This window comes from Ovis canadensis, chromosome Y (assembly GCF_042477335.2).
Source record: "Ovis canadensis isolate MfBH-ARS-UI-01 breed Bighorn chromosome Y, ARS-UI_OviCan_v2, whole genome shotgun sequence".
Taxonomy (NCBI): domain Eukaryota; kingdom Metazoa; phylum Chordata; class Mammalia; order Artiodactyla; family Bovidae; genus Ovis; species Ovis canadensis.
Window position 1 is genome coordinate 15,461,751 of NC_091271.1, and position 22,357 is coordinate 15,484,107.

Consider the following 22,357-nt stretch of genomic DNA (forward strand, 5'->3'; position numbering starts at 1 on the left):
GCTGTGGGATCTTAGTTCCACAACCAGGTGTTGAACCCTGGCCATTGACAGTGAAAGCATCAAGTCCGAACCACTGAAGCAACAGGGAATTCTCATACCTCTTTCTTTCTTTCTTTCAAAGATTTGTTCATTTACTTGGCTGTGCTTGTTTTTAGTTCCAGCACAAGGACCCTTCAATCTTCATTGTAGCATGTGGGAGCAGGAATTTTAATTGTCACATGTGGTATTTTTAGTTGCAGTATGTGGGATCTAATGCCCTGACCAAGGAATGAACTTGGACGCCCTAATCTGGGAGCACCGAGTATTTCCACCGGACTACAGGGATGTCCTTCCCATGAATGAACCCAGGTCTCCCACATTGCAAGTGAATTCCTTACTGTCTGAACCACCATAGCTTTGACTATAAGAATTTTGGTCAGCAGAGTGATGCCTTAGCTTTTTTTTTTTTTTTTCTTTTTTGATGCTGTCTATGTTTGCCATAGCTTTCTTCCAAGGAGCTAGCTTCCTTTAATTTTGTGGCTACATTCACCATCCACAGTGATTTTGGAGTCCAAGAAAATCAAACGTGCTGTTATTTTCAATTGTTCACCATTTCTTTGCCATAAAGTGATGGGACCAGACGTTGTGATCTTTGTTTTTTGAAATTTGAGTTTTAAGCCAGTCTTTCACTCTCCTCTTTTGCCACCATCAAGAGGCTCTTCACTTTCTGCCCTTAGGGTGACATCATCTGCATATCTGAGGTTGTCGCTGTTTCTCCAGCAATCTTGATTCCAGATTGTGCTTCATCTGGCCCAGTGTTTTTCATGATGTACTCTGCGTTTAAGTTAAATAAGCAGGGCAACAGTATATAATCCTGACGTACTCCTTTCCCTATTTGGAACCAGTCGCTTGTTCCATGTCCAGTTCTAAGTGTTGCTTCTTGACCTGCATACAGATTTCTCAGGAGGCAGGTCAGATGGTCTGGTATTCCCATTTCTTTAAGAATTTTCCAGAGTTTGTTGTGGTTCACACAGGCAAAGGCCTCATCACTTCATGGAAAATAGATGAAGAAACAATGGAAACAGTGACAGAATTTATTTTCTTGAGCTCCAAAATCACTGCAGATGGTGACTGCAGCCACGAAATTAAAAGATGCTCACTGCTTGGAAGAAAAGTTGTGACAAAGCTAGGCAGTGTTTTAAAAGAAAGAGACATTACTTTCCCAACAAACGTCCATAAAGTCAAAGCTATGGTTTTTCCAGGAGTCAGGTACAGATGGAGGAGCTGCACCATAAAGAAGGCTGAGTGCTGAAGAATGGATCCTTTCAAACTGTGGTGCTGGAGAATGGAGAAGACTCTTGAGAGTCCCTTGGACTGCAAGGAGATCCAACCAGTCAATCCTAAGGGAAATCAACCCTGAATCTTCAGTGGAAAAACTGATGCTAAAGCTCCAATACTTTGGCCTCCTGAAGGGAAGAGTCAACTCATTGGGAAAACAAAACAAAACAAAACAAAACGCTTGATCCTGGGAACTATTGAAGGCAGCAGCAGAAGGCATGACAGAGGATGAGATGATTGGGTGGCATCAGCAACCCAACGGAATGAGTTTGAGCAAGCTTCAGGGGATGATGATGGACATGGAAGCGTGGCATACAGAAGTTCATGGGGTCACAGGGAGTCAGACACGACTGAGCAACTGAACAACAAAAGCCAGGCAGGGTCTTTATGTACAGCTGGCTGAACCTCAATGGGGCTTTTCTGAATTTCTGGAGGTGGGTAGAACATAATTTTTTAGCCAGATCCCATGCTGCAGCATGTCTGGAATATTTTGTGCTCGTAGTCAATCTTTTTTGTGTGTTTTCTGGGTGGCACCTGGGAGTCAGTGTTCCTCACAATGATGGATGCTGTCTCTCTCAGTCCCAGCTGAACTGAACTTTGGATCATGACCTCTGTTTCAGGAGGCAACCCTGGCAAGTTCTCTGGCTGTTTGAATGACTGATGATTCTTGGTTTGGTGCTCGGTCTTTTCCTTCACGTTCAAACTTTGTAGCCAGCACTTGCAACATGGAAAGACCCTCCTGTTGCAGTTCCTCTGAGCGTGATTTACAAAGGATGTCACCTATTTGAACATTTTGAGGCAAACCAGACAAACAAATTGTTCATGTTTCCATGCCATGTTCTAAAATACGCCTCTACATTGGCAAAAGCTGACAATCTGTAACTGCAAACACGGCAGACATAGGGCATTTTGCCAGGTTTGTGACTGTCCTTCAGGTACTGTAAGAGAACCTGATCTGTTTTGAAGGACAATTCACAGATATTACAGACCGTGGAGGGCTCCCAGGAAGCAGGGACACTTTCCATGCGACACTGCAGCTGGAACGAGGTGGGAAACTGGCGGTGGCAGTGCTGGCAGGTAGTGTGGGTTTCCCAGCTGTCACCCTTCTGCCTCTCAAGCTCCAGATGGTTCCTCAGGTGGGTCATAAACTTGACATATTTTAGAAGACTCAAGCAGCTGAGGCATTTGAAGGCTGTGTGAGTCTTCTGTTCTGGTGCCGTCTCTTGTATGCTCCAAAGTAAAAGCCATCAAATAACATTTACTCTCATCAGTGAATTTGATCCCAGATTTACTTTCATGGGATCAACAGTCTTGCTCTGACGTGCAAGAGTCAGAAAGTCCATTTTCTCCAGGCCTGACAAACTACATGTTCCTTCTGGATCCATAAGACGGAAGCATGCCTGGCCATTGGTGCGAGTCCGTGAAAATGATGCCCCACCATGCACACGGCTCGGTGAGGTCGGGGAATCTTCCAAGGTCATAACCGTGTTTTTCCAGGAGAGATACCTGGAGGGGCCATGGTGGAGGCAGGTCCCCCTGGGATTCCATCGCTGAGTTTGGGTCTTTTGGGATTCCCACTGTTAAAATTCACATCTGAAGTGGGACACCGCTTTGAATTAAGAGGGCTTTCATCCTTGCCTCCTAATGAGAGAACGGCTCCAGAGAGACAGGGAGGCCACAGAGAGAACAATTCTGAATTGTGAAGGACAGTTTCCGGCGAGCTCGTTTTCTAATCAGGTTTAGATGAAGGCTCCGAAATAATAGAACTGCCTCTTCCTCCCCATACACACTGAGAAACTGGTGATACGGCAGCTGGCTCTGATGCTGGGGTCCTCAGATTTGCAGGTTGCCACCTGCAGGAGGGATCCGGATTCACGTGGTCCTTCATTCTTCTTGAAGATGAGTCCCTGGTCACTCTGTTCAAAACATTAGAAATGACTGGCTTTGAAGTTGAAATCACTCTGACAAAGAAGGTTTCAGCATCCTCCTTGACGTGCTCCACTCCAACAAAGATGACCTCAGCATCGTCATTGTCCTCACCTCTGGATTTGGACACGGCGGTCTTTTTCTCGGGTTGTGGTGGTGCTTGTGCTTCCTCACACGGGAAGAGATGGGCCATTTTGCAACCACTTGTGGCTTCAAGTGGCCCCTTCTAGTGTTTTTCTCCCCCTAAAAGCAATCACCAGGCAAGGTCATCCCATCTGATCTCAGGTGTCAGTCTCTGTGGTTTCAGGTCACCCTCAGTTGGTCACCGAGAATATTAAATGGAAAACTCCAGAAATATACAACTTATGCATTTTAATCTGCAGGTAATTCTGAGGAGAGTGATTGGAATCTCACACCATCCTGCTTCCTCCTGCCCAGAATGTGAATCGTTCCTTAGTCCTGAACATCCCACGCGTCTGTCACTCGGTTACCACAATGACTGTTGAGATGCCACAGGGCTTGTGACCAAGTTATCCTTACTTTACTCAATAATGGCCCCAAACCGTAAGTGGAGGGATGCTGTCCATTGACATATGCCAGAGAAAATCCATTAAGTGCTACCTTTCAGTGAAAAGATCGAAGTTCTCAATTTGATATAAAAGAGAAAGAAACAATGTATGCTGAGGTTGCTAATATCTGTGGTGAATGTGAAGAAGAGAAAATAAATCTGGGTTAGTTTTGCTGTCAAACCTCCAACTGCAAAAGGTATGGACACAGAGCGTAGTAAGTGCTTAGTTAGGGTGAAAAAAAAATCGCTCAATTAGTACAGTAGTATATTTTACATAGCGACTAGACTCACAACACTTTTATAAAAGTATATTGTTATAATTGTTCTATGTTATTATTACACCTTCCCTGGTGGCTCAGATGGTAAAGTGTCTGCCTACAATTCGGGAGAGCCAGGTTCAATGCCTGGGTCAGGAAGATCCTGTGAAGAAGGAAATGGCAATCCAGCCCAGAATTCTTGCCTGGGAAATCCCATGGACAGAGGAGCGTAATAAGCGGCAGTCCATGGGGTCGCAAAGAGTTGCACACGACTGAGCGACTTCACTTTCACTTTCCTGTTATTTTTAGGCAGTAGCTATCTCTTACTGTGCCTCTATACAGTAGACTGCATCACAGGTATGTTTGTATAGAAGAACCATTGTGTATATAGAGTTTGATACTGTGTGAGGTTACCGATGTCCCCTGGGGGTCTTGAAACTTACTCTCTGCCGATAAGTGGTGATGATTATATTTCTTTCAAAAGACAAAATTAGTACCTGGTTTAATCACTGGCTGAAACATTGAGATAACTATTAGCACCCTTAGACATAAGGAAACATCTCAAACTCAGTGAAATGACATGACCCTTTTAAACTTCCTTCTCCAGCCACCACTTTTGCCTTGACTCCCCATGGTGGCCCCCGTGCTCCTGTTAAACTCTGCAGGAGAGCTGGTAGGCACCATTTTGCTTACAGATCTACAATCTCACTCAGAAATGCTGACCGACAGAAAATGTCCAAAAGAGCCCCCAGCTGTCCCTTGGGGGTGCCTCTCACTCCCTCCACTCTCCGAGTCCAGAAGGCACCATAGTCTATACATGGATCCAAAATATTTGTTTTAAATCCCAGCCATTTCTAATAGCAGGACTTGAACCTGCCTCATGCTGGCAATTCTCTCTCTCTCTCTCCCTCCCTCCCTCCTTCCTTCTCTCTCTCCCTTCCTCCCTCTCTCTCTCTCTCTCTCTCTCTCCCCCCCCTCTCTATTTCTCTCTCTCTCTCTCTCTCTCTCAGAGAGGGAGAGCATTTACACTGTACTTGAAACTACTTCCACAGCATCACCATTGTATTAGGTATTATAAGGAATGTGGAGATGATTTAAAACATGTGGGAGTATCCCCTTACGTTACATGCAAAGACTGCACCATTTTATGTAATGGACTTGATCACCCATTAATTTTGGTGTCTCCAGGTGCAGGGCTCCCAGACCCAATCTCCCAAGGGTACCGAGGAGGGAGGGACGGGACTTCTCAAGACTTCTACTGCTCCCCCTGCCTTGGATGCTGTCTCAATTACCAGCACCCAACTCCTGAGCTGCCTCGGTCCACAGTTTCTCTGCCAGGCTTTCCTGACCATGATGTCAGAAATCACAGCCTCCCCCAACTCACATGCCATTTTCCCCTCCAGAGCTATTGGGCTGCTGTATTTTGGTTTCTAGAACAACATGGGGTGTCTGTCAGTGCTACATGTCTGCTGCAGAAATAAACAGTAACTGTTATTAAACAATCATTTACCTGTACCTCAAGCTCGGCCCACTCATTCCTGGCTCCCCAGGTACTTACACTTGATCTTAGCCAAAAGGCTGAGAAGCAATTTCTCCAAGCATTTGATGACTTCCAAATCTGAATGGATTAAAACTATCAGGCAAGAGAGAAAGTCAGCCAGTATGTAGCTGGATGCTGACAGGGGCAGTGGTGCTCCTTGAAATTAAAGGTTTATAACACAGTTTCTCTCCATATAATACATTTGTTGATAGCTTCCATGCCATTAACACGTTTCATAGACATTAAAGGACATTCTAAAGTTTACATTTGGCCATTTGTGATACCAGATCACATTTCATCAGTAGCATATCATAGTTTGTTTGCTTGTGTGTAAATGATGTCCCTAGCGGTAAAGGTCCCTCCTGCCAATGCAGAAGACCTAAGAGATGCAGGTTCCATCTCTGGGTCAGGAAGACCCCCTGGAGGAGGGCATGGCCACCCACTGCAGTATTCCTGCCTGAAGAATCGTATGGACAGAGAAGAATCGTGGGCGACAGTCCATAGGGTTGCAGAAAGTCAAGCATGACTGAAGCAACTGAACACACACGCAGACATATGTATATAAATATATATTTTATAGTGGTATGAAAAATAGTGCTGTGGGACCTCCCTGGTATTCCAGTATTTAAGACTTCTCACTTCCAGGCCAGGGACACAGCTTCAATCCCTGGTCAGGGACCTGTGATCCCACATGCCACTGGGTGTGGCCAAAGGTAAATGGAATAATGTATCTTACAGCTGATGTTATCTTAGATTTAATGAAGATTTCTATTTTTCATAAGCAGAATCCAGCCTACTACATTCATGTCACAAGTCACTAATGGCATGCTAGCTGCATTATATAGGCAAGTGGTTTAGACAGGGATTGACAAATCGGCTTGCTTCCCGATTTTTTTTTTCTTTTAATTTTTAAAAACGTTTAATATTTTTTACATTGAGGTTTAATTTCGGGAAAAACAAAGGAAAGGTTTGTGACATGTGAACATTATATGATATCTAAATTTCAGTGTCACAAAGAAAGTTTTATTGGAACACAGATGTGATCATTTGCCTCTGCCTGAGGCTATTTCACCCTGCTAATGGGAGAGACCTCATGGCCCTTAATGCCTGGTTACTCTCTAGCCCTTAGCAGAGAAATTTTGCAGACTCATGGCTGCAGAGAACAAAAGGAAGCATTCCAAACCCCATGGCTCACCAGCTCCTGAAGTCCAGTTGACTCAGTGCAGCTAAACACTTCCTACTCTGAGACCAAGTGGAGGGTGAAGCTGGAGTGTCTTTGTCTCCACGTCCCAGAAAGATTTCTCTGGGAATAGCAACACCGCTTCCTGTGTCCAGTGTCCGTGAAACTCCTACCTGGCTCTCCAAAAGCCTTTTCCCAGTGAGGCGGCATCAGGAGATTCCACGCCTTTTAAAGCCCATTCTAGTCCAATCCATAGTACCCAAACCAGGCTCCAATCAGGTTTCTGAACCAGTTTTTCCCCATAGGATCTTTCAACTAGAAACCTTTCTAGCAAAATGTTGGAGAGGGGAAAGAATCTGAGTGGGGCTTCAGGGCCCCTCCCAGGGGCTATTTTCCAGGTCTCAGTGTGGTGAGTCCCCACTTGCATCTCCGGCATCCAGAGGCCCACCACCTTATCTCCAGTTTATCTGAGTCTTTAGATATTTGGGGTTCAATAGCTCAAGGGCAAGGGAAGGTGGTCCACACAGCTATTCCAACAGGGCATGGGCTGATGTCAGGAACCTAAAAAGTCAGGAGTTCTCTTCCAATGGCAAAAAATTCTCCAGCTGCAAACAGCGAACCCCTGTCCTCTTCCGAGGGCAAGGGGGTGGGTTGGGGAGGAGGCAGGGTGAGGAGGGCAGGAAGCAAGCTTACTCCCAAGTGATCTGCACTTGAAGGCTCAGCACCCGCTGGATTCCCAGGGTCCTCACTGTGAATCTACATGCTGAACCCCAGGAGCTTTTTCTAGGCGGGGGCTCATGCGTTCTTAAACCACGTCAGGGGTGTCAGGTCACACCCTCACCGCCCTCCTGCACCCTTCCCCCCTGACTCGCCCTCTTCTCTGTCCTCCTTTGCAGCACCTAGATTATATCTCAAGCTTTCCCTCCCACTGCCTTTACAGCCCTGTGCACACAGATTCGTGGGTTTCAGAGAGGGTTTCAGAGAAGAAATACGTGTATTTCCATTCATTATAAGGTAATAGAGTCACTGAATTAGAACAAAAATGATGTCCACTCATGAACGTGATCTCAAATGCTGTGATCAGATACAACATCAAAGACACCATTATCATCAAATCAACATGTTCTCCCCTTAAACTTACAGAAGGTATGTCCATTACATCTCAATGAACCAGGGAAAAAAGAAGAAAAACTGACCATTAGAAAGAGCTCGTTTTAGACTCTTTTAAGAAGCATGATGGCCGGTGCTGTGCCTAGGAGCTCAGCTGTGTCTGACTTTTTGCGACCCCATGGACTGCAGCCAGCCAGCCTCCTCTACCCGTGAGTGCACCAGGGAAAAATGCTGGAGTGGGTTGCCATGTCCTCCAATGTCGGTGAGTATCAGAATCCAGGGCTAGGGATTTCCTGGCGGTCCAGTGGTTGAGGATCTGCCTTCCAATGCTGGGAATGTGAGTTTAATAGGTGGTGGGTAAGATCCCACATGCCAGAGGGCCGTAGAACGGACAAAGGATCCTGCATGACACGGCTAAGCCCCGAAGAAGCCAAATAAGTGAATAAAACTGAATATTTTTAAAACTCTATGCTCTTTACATTCTTCTGGATATGTTTGAAAGCACGATATTAACAGTTTTATTTATTTATGGACACACCATGAGACTTCCTGCAGGAGCTTAGTTTCCTGACCAGGGGCTGAACCCCGGTCACCAGACTGAAAGCATTGAACACGAAGTGCTGGCTTGCCAGGGAATTCCTAGTTTGATGTACTTAAAACAGTTTATTTTGATTGTCTGCCAAAAGGTACATCCTTTGCAGTGTTTACACTTACAACAGAAACATTTTGGGTGTCAGTTTTAAAATGTTTGCAAAAACTTAGGAGAGAGGAAGAAACATTTTGACTACCGATTTATGCTTCTAGGCATCCCTGATGGCTCAGAGAGTAAAACATCTGCCTGCAGTACAGGAGACCAGGGTTTAATCCCTGTGTCAGGAAGATCTCCCGGAGAAGGAAATGGCTCTCCACTCAAGTATGCTTGCCTGGGGAATTCCATGGACAGAGGAGCCTGGTGAGCTACTATCCATGGTTTGGCAAAGTGTCAGACACAACTGGATAACTAACACTTTCACTTTCATATGCTTCTGAAGATTGCTCAAATCTCAGAATCACCTGGGACATTAATAAACACAGAGATTCCAGGGCTGCATATCACACCTAAGAAATTCAAATTGCCCTAGGAGAGGGCCTGCAAACCTGAAAATTCAAAGCTCACCTCACTTGATTCTGAACTGAAGTGAATCCCACGGTGTAAAGTCATCCAACACTTTGGGAAAGATTGATCTCTGGTGGCTCAGCAGTAAAGAATCCACCTCTTAATGCAGGAGACCTGGGTACAGTCTCTGGGTCGGAAAGCTCTCCTGGAGGAAGAAATGGCAACCACGCCAGGATTCTTGCCTGAGAAATCCCATGGACAGAGGAGCCTGGCAGGCTACAGTCTATGGGGTCACAAAAGACTCAGACACACAACTTAGCAACTCTGCCGCAACAGTGAAAGTGAGAGGTGCTCAGTTGTGTCCAACCCTTTGTGACCGTGTGGACCATATGCAGGCCATGGAATCTTGCAGGCTAGAATACTGGTGTGGGTAGCCTTTCCTGTCTCCAGGGGATCTTCCCAACCCAGGGATCAAACCCAGGTCTCCCGCATTGCAGGCAGATTCTTTACCAGATGGGGCGCAATGGGAGCCCAAGCAACAATAAGAACAAGCTTAAAATGCCCAAGAATATACGCCTTCAGGAGACCCTAAGGGTTGAGGGTCAGGAATGCATTTTTTCCTTCATGTGACACACTGAGCACCTGCCTTGGGAGGAGCAGGTTATTGGCAATTCAATAAACTAAAGAGATGTAGCTTGAGCTGGGAGCTTCATCCTCCCCACCACCCTTCAGAGATTCTAGGAGCTCCACACCCTCTTTGGGGGCTTCTGGAGGTCCTTCGTATTGAAGGAAGTTAGGATATAATCAAAGCTGAGAGATCTGGATGCAAACATCTCCGTTTGGGCCACACTTTCAAATCTCCTGGGCTGTGCTTCTTCACCGTCAGTGAATCTAAGGAATTGCCTATGTGTCTTGTGCAAAAACACATTGTCATCCAACAGTTGTGGGTGGGGCCTGAGAGTCTGAGTTTCTCCCAAGCTCCAGGTGTTGCCCAGGCTGCTTAAGGTGTCCTTATTAAACAGTGAGTACTAGAGAGCTTTTGAAAACTACGGACGTTCTGATTGATTCTGTCAAGCTGACTCCCTGCCCACAGACTCAGTGTCTCCAGGAATGGGACCAGGGAGTCAACGTTATTAAAGGTCTCAGGTATTTCTAAGGAGCAGATAGGGTGCAAATGTGTAGCGAGGCAAATCACCCTACCATCAACCCTGTTTTGGGCTTCATTGTGTCCTGCAAAATCCATATGTTGCAGGGACTTTCCCAAAGGTCCAGTGGCTACAACTCTCCACTCCCAGTTCAGGGGGCTGGGCTTCTGTCTGTGGTCAGGGAACTAGATCCCACGTGCTGCCAGGAAGACCGAAGACCCCACGTACCACAACTAACACCTGGTGCCGTCAAATAAATTAATTCATTAAAAAAAATCTGTAGAATATCTAAGCCCCAACACTTTGGAATGTAATCCTCTTTGTAGATTCTGCCTTTAATGAGGTGATTAAGTTAAAACGAGGTCACTAGGGTGGGCCCTAGTCCAAGCTGATGGTTCTCTATATAAAAAGAAAGAGGGAAATTCCCTGGAAGGCCAGTGGTTAGGGCTCAGATCTTTCACTGCCAAGGGCCCAACTTCAATCCCTGGTCTGGAAACTAAGACCCAGAAGAAAAGCAGCATGGCTGGAAAATAAAGAGGAAATTAGGACACACAAGACATCAAGGATGCATGGACATAAAGGGACAGGAGGACACGAGAATGCGGGTGCCTGCTCATCAAGGAAAGAGACCTCCAGAGACACCACACTGTCAACACCTTAATCCTGGATTTCTAGCCTCCAGAACTGGGAGAAAACAATTTCCTGTTCTTTAACTCTCATGTATTTCTGGTGGCCACCTGAGAACATTAACGTGTTCTTTAGATCAGGAGTCCCTAGAGAGGGTTCACCTCAAGGACAGTAGGGGGTATGCAGGTGATGACTCGGCTTCCAGCTGACTCCCAAACATCAACAAATGCCACCCACCCAGATCTTCCAGGACGCAGCCTGCTCCTGCGGACCCCATCTTGAAGACCACTACTGCTAAACGTCCCCACACAAATCTCTTTCTGCCCCGCCCCCTTTGTTTGTTTCTTTGTTTGTTTGACTTCTCTCCTAGACTCTGAGGGACAGAACCTTGAGAACAGAGTGAGGCCTGTGCTCACACCATCCTGGATGTGAAGGAGAGTATGTGTTTTAACCCCCCCCCCCAAAAAAAAAAACAACAACAAAAGGAAGAAAACCCAAAGCTGTCAAGCAGAAGCTTGTCACCAAGTGTACAGAAAAGCCTTCACATGATAGGTTAGGAAGAAGCAGAGGACATGATTTCAAGCTCTTCTTCAGGGAAGGTTTCCGGGAAGGAGGATAGCATGCTTTCTGTAGATGGACTGAGGGCAGATGAATTTATTGGAAGGCATTGGGTAGCCAGGAAAGGAATATGAGTGGAGAGGGGTATGTCATCCATTCTGTCAAGTTCCAGAACTTTCTATGATACGGGCCACGGTCACAGGTCTCCCAGAGGTCAGGGAGAAAGGAACGTTTGGTGACCTCATCAAAGCCTGGCCCATAGAAGCCTGGCTCTCGGCAGCCAACATCAGGCTTCCAGGGCATCCACCAGGCTCAGGAAATGACCTACTGGGAACTCTCTGGTAGTCCTGGGGTGGTTAGGACTCTGCACTTTCACTGCTGAGGGCATGGATTCTATCCTTAGTTGGGGAACTAAGATCCTGCAAGCTGTTTTGGCTGGCCAACAAAAGAAACCAAAAAAGAAAGACAGACATGACCTATTCCTGCCTTTCGTTCCGCGGACAACCCCAAGGCCAACTCCGGTCCAGGTTCATTGCTGTGGTCAAGGAGGAAGCTCCCTGGGGCTTGTGGCCGTGGAGTGATATGTGGTCAGCCTGAGTGTCCACCAACAAGGCTGATCATCTCACACCAACTGAGAAGCTGGTACCCAGGAGGAGATCAGGCCCCTGGGACAGGGCCGTGTGAGAAGTGGGCTCTACAAGGTGTCCAAAGGGCACACCTTTCAAGACAGCACTAATCCAGGTGGCTAGCCTCTATCCACTTCCTCCATCTCTAGGGGAGAGCTTGGCCCTTCCATTGTTCTCACAAATCTTTTCCTCTTCTACTCTCCCTGGAACAGCTTCATCTTAAGAAATTGTTGTTGTTCTTTTGCTCGGTTATATCTGCAACCCCAGGGACTTTAGCGCACCAGACCTCCCTGTCCCTCACCGTTTCCTGAAGTTTGCTCCACTTCATGTCTAGTGCATTGGTGATGCCATCCAGCCATCTTATTCTCTGTTGCCCTCTTCTTCTGCCCTCAATCTTGTCCAGCATCAGGGACTTTCCCAGTGAATCAGTGGCTTATACCGCATGACCAATATAGTGGACCTTCAGCTTCAGCATCAACCCTTCTAACAAGTACTCAGGGTTGATCTCCCTTAAGATTGACTGGTTTGAACTCCTTGCTGTCCAAAGGACTTCCAGGAGTGTTCAGCAGCACGGCAACTCAAAGGCAACAATTCTTTGGCGCTCTGCCTTCTTTGTGGTCCAGCTCTCACAACCGTACATGACCACTTGGAAGACCATAGCCTTGACTCTACAGACCTTTGTTGGCAGAGTAACGTCTCTGCGTTTCAACACACTGTCTAGGTTTGTCATAGCTTTCCTGCCAAGAAGCAACCGTCTTTTGATCTCATGGTTGCAATCACCATTGCAGTGATTGTACAGCCCAAGAAGAGGAAATCTGTCAGTACTTCCACCTTTTTGCTTCTATTTACCATGGAGTAATGGGGCTAGATGCCATGATCTTAGTATTTTGAGTATGTAGGTTTAAGCTGGCTCTTTCACCCTCCTCCTTCATCCTCACCTAATCAGTGCAGAGCGTCTGGCTTCTTGCTGCTTCTTCCCTCAGTTCGAATTCCCTGAGTAAGAAATCATAAAGGGATGGTTTTGTAGCTTCAATGCAAGGGTGGGACAGACAGGGACCAAAACATGGGATCATGACACATTGAGAAACTCAACCAATGACGACTTGCACCACCTGCTTACCTACAGGATTAAAGGTGACGTGAACGTGTTAGTCAGTCCTATCTGATGCTTTATGACTTCATGTACTGTAACCCAACAGGCTCCTCTATGGAACTCTCCAGGAAAGAATACTGGAGTGGATTGCCACTCCCTTCTCCCAGGGGATCTTCCTGATTCAGGGACTGAATTCTGAGCCTCCTGCATTGCAGGTGGACTCTTTACCACCTGAGTCACCAGGAAATCTCAAAGCAAGGCAGTGCTAATTTCCAGGACATTACTATAGCAAAATTTTGGTGGTCCATGCCGGTCGCAGCTTCTCGGTCACAAAAAGTGGTATAGTTGGAGCCCACCACTCTGAAGGGGTGCTGTTGTTTGGTTTAGCTGCTAAATCTCCTCTGACTCTTAGAGGACTTGGTCTCAGTAAAGAGCTCTGGTGGGAAAAGAGAATTAGTTTAAAAGCCTTAGTACGGCCAGGTTGGCAGAGAACTAGGATTTGGAGGAAATTTTATCTTTACCATTTGGCTTAAGCTAAATACCTCAGGAATAAGGTTTTATTAAAAAAAAAAAAAGTTACAGATGAATGACACCAAGAAGAAAAATGCCAAGTTACACTCAACACTGAAATACTGAACTCATCAGTGACATTTTTGGACGATCGGGAATAGATTTCCAGCAGCCTTTGAGTAAATATTTGTGTGTGAAAGTGTTTATTCATGTAAAAACAGAATAAAACGTGTGGGGATATGAGTGACATAAACGCACATTTGGACAATGGATTCGGGGATGTTGGGTTGTCTCTTAGCAACTGGAGGCTTGCCTGGCTGCTCAGTCGTGCATGCAATGCAGGAGACCCAAGTTCAATCCCTGGGTTGAGAAGGTCTCCCGGAAAAGAGATCTGTTACCCACTGTAGTATTCTCAGCTGAAGAATTCCATAGGCAGAGAAGCCTGGCAGCTTACAATCCATGGAGTCCCAAAGAGTCAGACACGGCTGAGCAGTGGGAAAACTGGCATGGGCTGGTGGGTCCCAGAGGCTCCAGGTGGACTGCGGGTGAATATCACCCAGGACTCTGGGGCTGATTTTGCACAGTGAACCCATTTTGGCACCGCCAAGGTACGAGATGGAGGATTTGCATCTGCTGAATCCACTGTGGAAAATGCTCCAGTCCAGGGCCTGGGTGAGGGTCCCTTGGAAGAAGGTTCCTCTAGTGATGCTCACTCCTGGACACTTAGTTCAGCTACCAAAGAGGGAATCAATGCAACACATTCAGACAGACAGACTAGGCCGCATCCTCTCAGCTTTTATCACTGTGTTCAAGGCAGAGCGACAACCTGCTATTGAGAATTTCCTATGTAGTCAGAAGTCTTAGAGGAAAACAAGAATTGTAATTTGGACTTAGATTGGAGCCACTTCAGCAATGATGCTTATGTAACTTTTTATCTTCTCTGGACTGCTTAGGAGCTGCAATTTCCCCTCACGGTCCCTCCTTGTCATCTCGAGAATCACCTACTTTCCACAGCTCACCTGGAGCATAAAACAGCTCAGGACAAATGTGGCAGGTGGGAGGGAGAAACAGAGCTGCGGACTTCAAACCTCACGCCTGATGGACCAATGTCCTCCTTGCTTAATTATTTGTGATCGCCTCAGCTAAGACATCATTCTCTCGGAAAGAATTCCCAAGGGCATCACACCTGACCGCCACCGTGCGGACTCCCAGAAAGAAGTCCGCTTTGACAGCATCTAACCTAGGCCACACCTCTGACCCTAGTCAGGAAGGTGACTGACAAGAAGCCCGGGGACAGAGCGGCAGCATCGTGAGGACTTTCGAGTGACCCGGGCACCCTGGCAATGTCCACAGCAGGCACAGAGTACACGTCCTGATGGCAACGAAAGAGACAGGCCCGTTCTGGTCTACGGAGCTGGCGCCATGCCTTACCTGAGCACCCGGTGCAGGCGGCTATCGAGGAAGGAGATGGAGTTCAGGTAGAGCTCCTACAGGTGGGGCAGGTTCAGGAACTGGGCCGTGAGCTGGGTGATGCAGTGCTCCTCCTGTTTGGGGGCTGTGTGCGGCAACACATGAATGCGCCAGAGCGGCAGCCGGGGCAGGTTGCCCATCTGGCCCAGGTGCAGCACAAACCTGCCCAAAGTGGCCCGATTCCAGGTGCAATTCACCTCCAAGTCCTCGACACAGTCCAGCTGCAACACCTTCAGGATCCTCCTGATGCTCCGCGTGGGCATGGTGGAGAGCTGAGCTTCTGGCAGCTCAGGTGCAGCAGGCTCCTCCTGTTTGGCCTTCTTCAGCAGGTAGCTGAGGGTCTGGTTCCGGGTGTCCTCCTTGAGGCACAGGTCGAGCAGCACCTGCACAGGGGCCTGTGCCGGCTATAGCCCACCTGCACCTCCACCCTGCACCTCTTCTGCATGGACTGGGCTGGCTCGGGCTCCAGCAACGAGCAAACACTGTCCGTGTGGCTGGATCACATGGTCCAGATGTCCTGGTGGGCTTTCCAGTGCAAGTTCAGCAGCTGCAGCTTCCACTGCCTGCAGGGCCACAGGAGACACGCTGAGCTGTGCAGAGGCTGACTGGCACCAGGACCACGCGAGGGCTCTGCACTCCATATACCACTGCCCCCCCTGGCTTCAGGAACCCCCTTGGTCCCTACCTTAAGGGACACTGGTGGGGAGCACATGCCTTTCGTCCCTTCTGCCCCTCAACCAGTCCTGTACATCCGGACGCCTGTCCAAGTGAACCCCTCATCCTCCTGCTCTGGCTGCATCTTGCTCACACCCCCAGGCCCCACCAGTCTGCCAGGTTGACCTTACCTGGGTTGGACCCTCTGAGCAAGAACGACGTCCAGGTCATCGAGTGGAGCCTGGAAGGTCTCCAGATGAGGCTGGTGTTCCTTCATCAGGGTCCCCAGCAGAGGCAGGGGAAGGGCCTGGACTGCACCACCACTTTCAGGGCCTGGGTGTGCCTCCCAGCAAAGGCCACCATAAACAGTGGCGGGAAGAGCTCTAGGGGCAGCTCCTCCAGGGCCACCATGGCCAAGGCCTCATTCCACAGCAGGCTCTGGCCCGCCAGGCCCAGGAGTTGGGGTGGGTCCTGGACACCCGTTCTGAAGAACCTAATACAGAGTGAGTCATGGGGGGATGTCAGAGAGCAAGTGGGGGCATGGTCTTCTCTGGCCAAGGAACCGGGGAGAACTTGCTGTCCCTCCACCCTAGCAGAACCCAAGGCAGGCTCAGAGACATCCTCTGGCCTAAAGACACAGTTTTGGCCACACTTGTACCCGGACAAGCATCTCTCCAGGCAGCAAAAAAAAAAAAAAAAAAAAAGGGACAAGGTGACCTCTTGCCCCAACCCGTATCTACCAGTTGCTGCATTTAATCCTAGCCCTGCTGGCCAGTAGATACTTAGGAGCCTGACAGCTGGCCCCACTTTCTTCAGAGAAAGCTTCTGATTATTACTCAAGGGCTGAAAACAGGAATAAGGAGGTTAGTCCACACAGTCTGTCTCTAAACTCCAACCAATAACTCACGCAATGGGTGCTGTTATGCCACTTAATAAAAAGACATACCTTACACTCTGTGTCTCTTCTACAAATGTTACTACCATTCAGTTCAATGGAGCAAAACATCCACATGCAGAAAAAAGCCGCCACTATTTAAAATATTCTACAGATTGTTTTTAATTCCATGGAATTAAAAAACAGTTTTCAGCTTTTAAAACAAAAAGAAACCCCCCAAAATTTTAAGCTAGTAAAATCACAAACCTATAAAATGATATGAACTATAATCACTGGTAACACACTACAATGTAAAATGTCACCAGATCCTAATTAGATATCTTTCATTAAATCAATTCCTGGAACTTCCCCGGCAGTTCAGTGAGGAGGACTCTGTGCTTTCACTGCAGGGGCATGAGCTCTATTCCCATTAGGGAACTATGACCCCAGATTCTATTTGGTGTGACCGTATCCCCTCACTCTCACCATACGCTATGCCATGCCCCGCCTGCGCACCCCCTGCCAAATTCTGTTTGGTTAAGAAATATGGTAAAGCTGGCGGAGGAATAGGACAGGGAGACCACTTTCTCCCTCACAAATTCATCAAAAGAACATTTCAGCGATGAGCAAATTCCAAAAAACAACTTCTGAATGCTGGCAGAGGACTTCAGGCACCCGGAAAAGCAGATCATTGTCTTCAAAAACAGGTAGGAAAAAATATAAAAGATGAAAAAAGAGACAAAGGAGGAAGGAAGGGAGCTCCGTCCCGGAAAGGGAATCCGGTTCTGGGAAGGGAATCTTAAGAAGGGAGGTTTCCAAACACCAAGAAACATTCTCCCTGCTGAGTCTGTGGCGAGCTTTGGAAGCACAGAGGGCAACGTAGCGGGAAGGAAACATAAATACATAATTAAAACCAACAGATTACAAGCCCAACAGTAACTCCCCCAGCGGAAAAGCAGCACAGACGCCTGCATCTGACACTAGCAAGTGGGGGCAGGGCAGGGAGGCGCAGGAGGCGAGGGCTGCAGTGCTTTTTAAGAATCAGGCAGGAACGCCCCGCACATAACCACAATGAACGAACCTGCGCTAGCAAACCAGACTGTGGGATAGCTACCACGTGAAAAGCCCGAACATAAGACACCACCAGGACCGCACACAGAACAAAGGATGGAACAGAAATAGCCGGTTACAGACCATCCCCCGCCGGTGACAGGCAGCCAGAACCGTATGGGCTGGAAGGGGGTGATTGCAGCCCCGGAGAGACTTTACCTACAAAACTGTAAGCAGGCTTCTTTGCTAAGGCTTCTGCGGGTTCTGGACAGTCACCATCCACCTCACAAAGGGCACCAGTGGTACATCCAGAAAACTAGCAGCAGAGACGGGAAAGGCGATAAGTCACAGTGACCGCACTCACCACACACCTGAGCTACTCGGACGTGGGAAGGACACAAAAGGCAGTCCCAACCGAACCTGCGCCTCTGAGGGCTTACCTGAGCACCGAACCTGAGATCGGCTTAGACCTGGGAGGTGCGTGCAGCCTAAGGCCGGCCTCAGACCCTGGAGCAACGTAGAGCCTGAGCGGTGTGCACCATGAGCAGGGGCAGCCCCAGTGCGACTGAGACACTGAAAGCACACACAGGTGTTAGTTCTTTGCAGCATCCCTCCCTCCCCACAGTGCAACTGAACAAGAGAGCCAAAAAAATAAAAAATAAAAAGTGTCCACCATGCCCTCCCCCCGCCCCTTATTAGGACGGAAATCAGACACTGAAGATACCAGCAAACAGAAGAAATTAAATGGAGGGAACCGCCTTGGAAATAACCCCACAACACCAGAGAAAGGGCCAGAAATATCTTTACTATTTTTATGACCATTTCTTTTTCTTTTTTTCTTTTTCGCTGATGTTGTTGTGTGGTAGTTTTTTCTCCTTTTCTTTTTCTTCTTCTTCTTTTTTTAACTTTTAGAAATATTTAAGTCCTCTATGTATCCTTTAATTTTTATTCTTATAACCTACTATTACTTAAAAAGAAACCTATTTTTAAAAGCAAACACTGTATATAGTCTTTGTGTGGTTGTTGTTGTTGTTTTAATAGTTCTTGTGGTTTTTTTTTCTTCTTCTTCTTTTCCTTAATATTGCATTTTTTAAAATCCAACCTCTATTCTAGATTTTTAATCTTTGCTTTTTGGTATTTGTTGTCAATTTTGTACATTTAAAAACCCAAACTTCACTACCCAATTTTACCTGAGAGCGAGATTACTGGCTTGACCACTCTCTCCTCCTTTGGACACTCCTTTTTCTCCACCAGGTGGCCTCTGTCTCTTCCCTCCCCCTTCTCTTCTCTACCCAATTCTGTGAATCTCCGTGTTCCAGACGGTGGAGAACACTTCAGGAACTGGTTACTGGCTGGATCTGTCTCTCCGCTTTTCATTTCCCTCTTTTATCCTCCTGGCCACCTCTGTCTACTTCCTCCCTCTCCTCTTCCCTGTATAACTCCGTGAATACCTCTGAGTGGTCCAGACGGTGGAGCACACATAAGGATGTGATTGCTGGCTAGCTTGCTCTCTCCTCTTTTTTTTTTTCTCTCTCTCTCCTCTTTTGACCCCACCTCATCTTATTCCAGTCACTTCTAACTATCCCCTCCCTCTTCTCTCCTCCATGTAACACAGTGAACCTCTCCAGGTGCCCCTACTGTGGGTAAACCTTTCATCTTTAACCTAGATGTCTTATCATCGGTGCTGTATAGGTGGAGAGGTCTTGAGGCTACTGTAAAAATAAAACTGAAAACCAGAAGCAGGAGGCTTAAGTCCAAATCCTGAGAACATCAGAGAAGTCCTGACTCCATGGAACATTAATTGATAGCAGCTCATCAAATGCCTCCATACCTACACTGAAACCAAGCACCACCCAAGGGCCAACAAGTTCCAGAGTCAGACACATCATGCAAATTCTCCAGCAACACACGAACACAGCCCTGAGCTTCAATATACAGGCAGCTCAAAGTTACTCCAAAACCATTGGCGTCTCATAACACATTACTGGTCACTCCATTGCACTCCAGAGAGAAGAAATCCAGCCTCGCCCACCAGAACTCCAACACAAGCCTCCCGAACCAAGAAATCTTGACAAGCCACTGATACAACCCCACCCACAGTGGAGAAACTCCATAATGAAGAGAACTCCACAAATTCCCAGAATATAGAAAGGCCACCCCAAACGCAGCAATATAACCAATATGAAGAGACAGAGGGATACTCAGCAGGTAAAGAACAGGAGAAATGCCCACCAAATCAAACAAAAGAGGAAGAGATAGGGAATCTACCTGAGAAAGGATTCCAGATATTGATACTGAAAGTGATCCAAAAATCTTGAAATCAAAATGGAATCACAGATAAATAGCCTGGAGACAAGGATTGAGAAGATGCAAGAAAGGTTTAACAAGGACCTAGAAGAATAAAAACGAGTCAATAGATAATGAATGACTCAATAAATGAGATCAGAAACACTCTGGAGGCAACAAATAGTAGAATAACAGAGGCAGAAGATAGGATTAGTGAAATAGAATGGTAGAAATAAATGAATCAGAGAGGAAACAAGAAAAACGAATTAAAAGAAATGAGGACAATCTCAGAGACCTCCAGGACAATATGAAACGCTCCAACATTCGAATTATAGGAGTCCCAGAAGAAGAAGACCAAAAGAAAGACCATGAGAAAATCCTCCAGGAGACAATAGTTGAAAACCTCCCTACAGTGGGCATGGAAAGAATCACCCAGTCCCAAGAAAACCAGAGAGTCCCAAACAGGATAAACCCAAGGCAAAACACCCCAAGACACATATTAATCAAATTAACAAAGAGCAAACACGAGAACAAATATGAAAAGCAGCATGGGAAAAACAAGAAATAACACATGAGGGGATTCCCATAACGGTAACAGCTGATCTTTCCAAAGAAACTCTTCAGGCCAGGAAGGAATGGCAAGACATACTTAAAGTGAAGAAAGAGAATAACCTACAGCCCAGATTACTGTACCCAGCAAGGATCTCACTCAAACACGAAGGAGAAATCAAAAGCTTTACAGACAAGCAAAAGCTGAGAGAACTCAGCACCACGAAACCAGCTCTCCAACAAATGCTAAAGGATATTCTGCACACAGGAAACACAAAAAGGGTGTTTAAAGCCAAACCCCAAACAATAAAGGAAATGGCAACGGGATCATAATTATCAGTAATTACCTTAAACGTGCTTAGTCACAGCTCCAGAAAGCTATTCTCTTTTCCTTCTAAGGACAGGCTTACCTCTGTGGGGCTTGGTATTTAAGTATTCCCTTTGGTTAGATTCCTTGCCTTCAACCCCAGCTCAGCGCTGACAACCTTCAGGTCTCAAATAGCATACTATGCAACTGGTGCATTTTACATTCTTACCAAAGAAAGTAAGTGTCAGTTGTATCTCCACAGTATTAATTTAGCCACAAGGAATCTTCGGCAAAACTAAACAAAACGTTAGAGAGATGACAGCACTTCTACGAAATATGTTGTCAGCTTTACAAACGACCTATAAACTACAAAGTCATCACGAAATAGACATCTACTTAATACACATTTCATTATTAGATTCTTTCTTTGTATATAACCATTTTATACTTTCAGATTTGCAACTGATACTTTTTCAAATAAAACTGGTGCTTTTTTTTGCTTGTTTTTAAGCCAAGATTTAACTGATGTCTTTAAGATGTTCATTTCAACATTGACATCATTCATAACTCCAAATACATAAAAGATGATGACAAAAACATCATAAATACAAAAAATAAAAATGTAACTATATTACTATCGCCTCTGATAAATGATAGCAAAACTGGAACAGAAGCATTTTAAAAACACTTAGTGATGTTTCAACATTTTTCCAATCTTTTTTGATTTCATATTTCTCATGTGCTTTAGAATGCATTACAACATCAGTAGAGTATTGGGCTTCCGTGGTGGCTCAGAGGGTAAAAAGTCTGCTTGAAATGGAGCCCTGGGTTCTAATCCTGGGTTAGGAAGATCCCCTGAAGAAGGAAATGGCAACCCATTCCAGTATTCCTGCCTGAGAATCCTATAGATGGAGGAGCCTGTAAGGCTACAGTCCATGGGGTTGCAAAGGGTCGGTCAGACACGACTGAATGGCTCCACTTTCACTTTAGTCGAGTATTGTCATATGTTTAAAAATCTATAAAAATATGGTAAATAATACCGGTACAAATTTCATCATTAAACATACATATTCAGCTGTTTTAATGCATGATGAGAGAACTCTGAAACAACTTGCGTTTTCATTGTTATTGGTGACCATGCCTGACCTGCCTCTTGAGAAATCTATGTGCAGGTCAGGAAGCAACATTTAGAACTGGACATGGAAAAACAGACTGGTTCCAAATAGGAAAAGGAGTACATCAGGCTGTAAAATGTCACCCTGCTTATTTAACTTGTGTGCAGAGTACATCATGAGAAATGCTAGACTGGACGAAACACAAGCTGGAATCAAGTTTGCCGGGAGAAATTTCAAGAACCTCCGATATGCAGATGACACCACCATTATGGCAGAAAGTGAAGAGGAACTAAGAATCCTCTTGATGCAAGTGAAAGAGAGTGAAAAAGTTGGCTTAATGCTCACCTTTCAGAAAATGAAGATCATGGCTTCTGGTCCCATCACTTCATGGGAAATAGATGGGGAAACAGTGGAAACAGTGTCAGAGTTTATTTTTTGGGCTCCAAAATCCCTGCAGATGGTGACTGCAGCCATGAAATTAAAAGATGCTTACTCTTTG

At 46.3% G+C, this 22,357-nt stretch overlaps 1 pseudogene; it reads right to left on the reverse strand.

Annotated features, from left to right (window-relative positions):
- Positions 1–1,723: 1,723 nt before the first annotated feature.
- LOC138431439 (zinc finger protein 280A-like) lies at positions 1,724–3,436 on the reverse strand (annotated as a pseudogene).
- Positions 3,437–22,357: the final 18,921 nt, after the last annotated feature.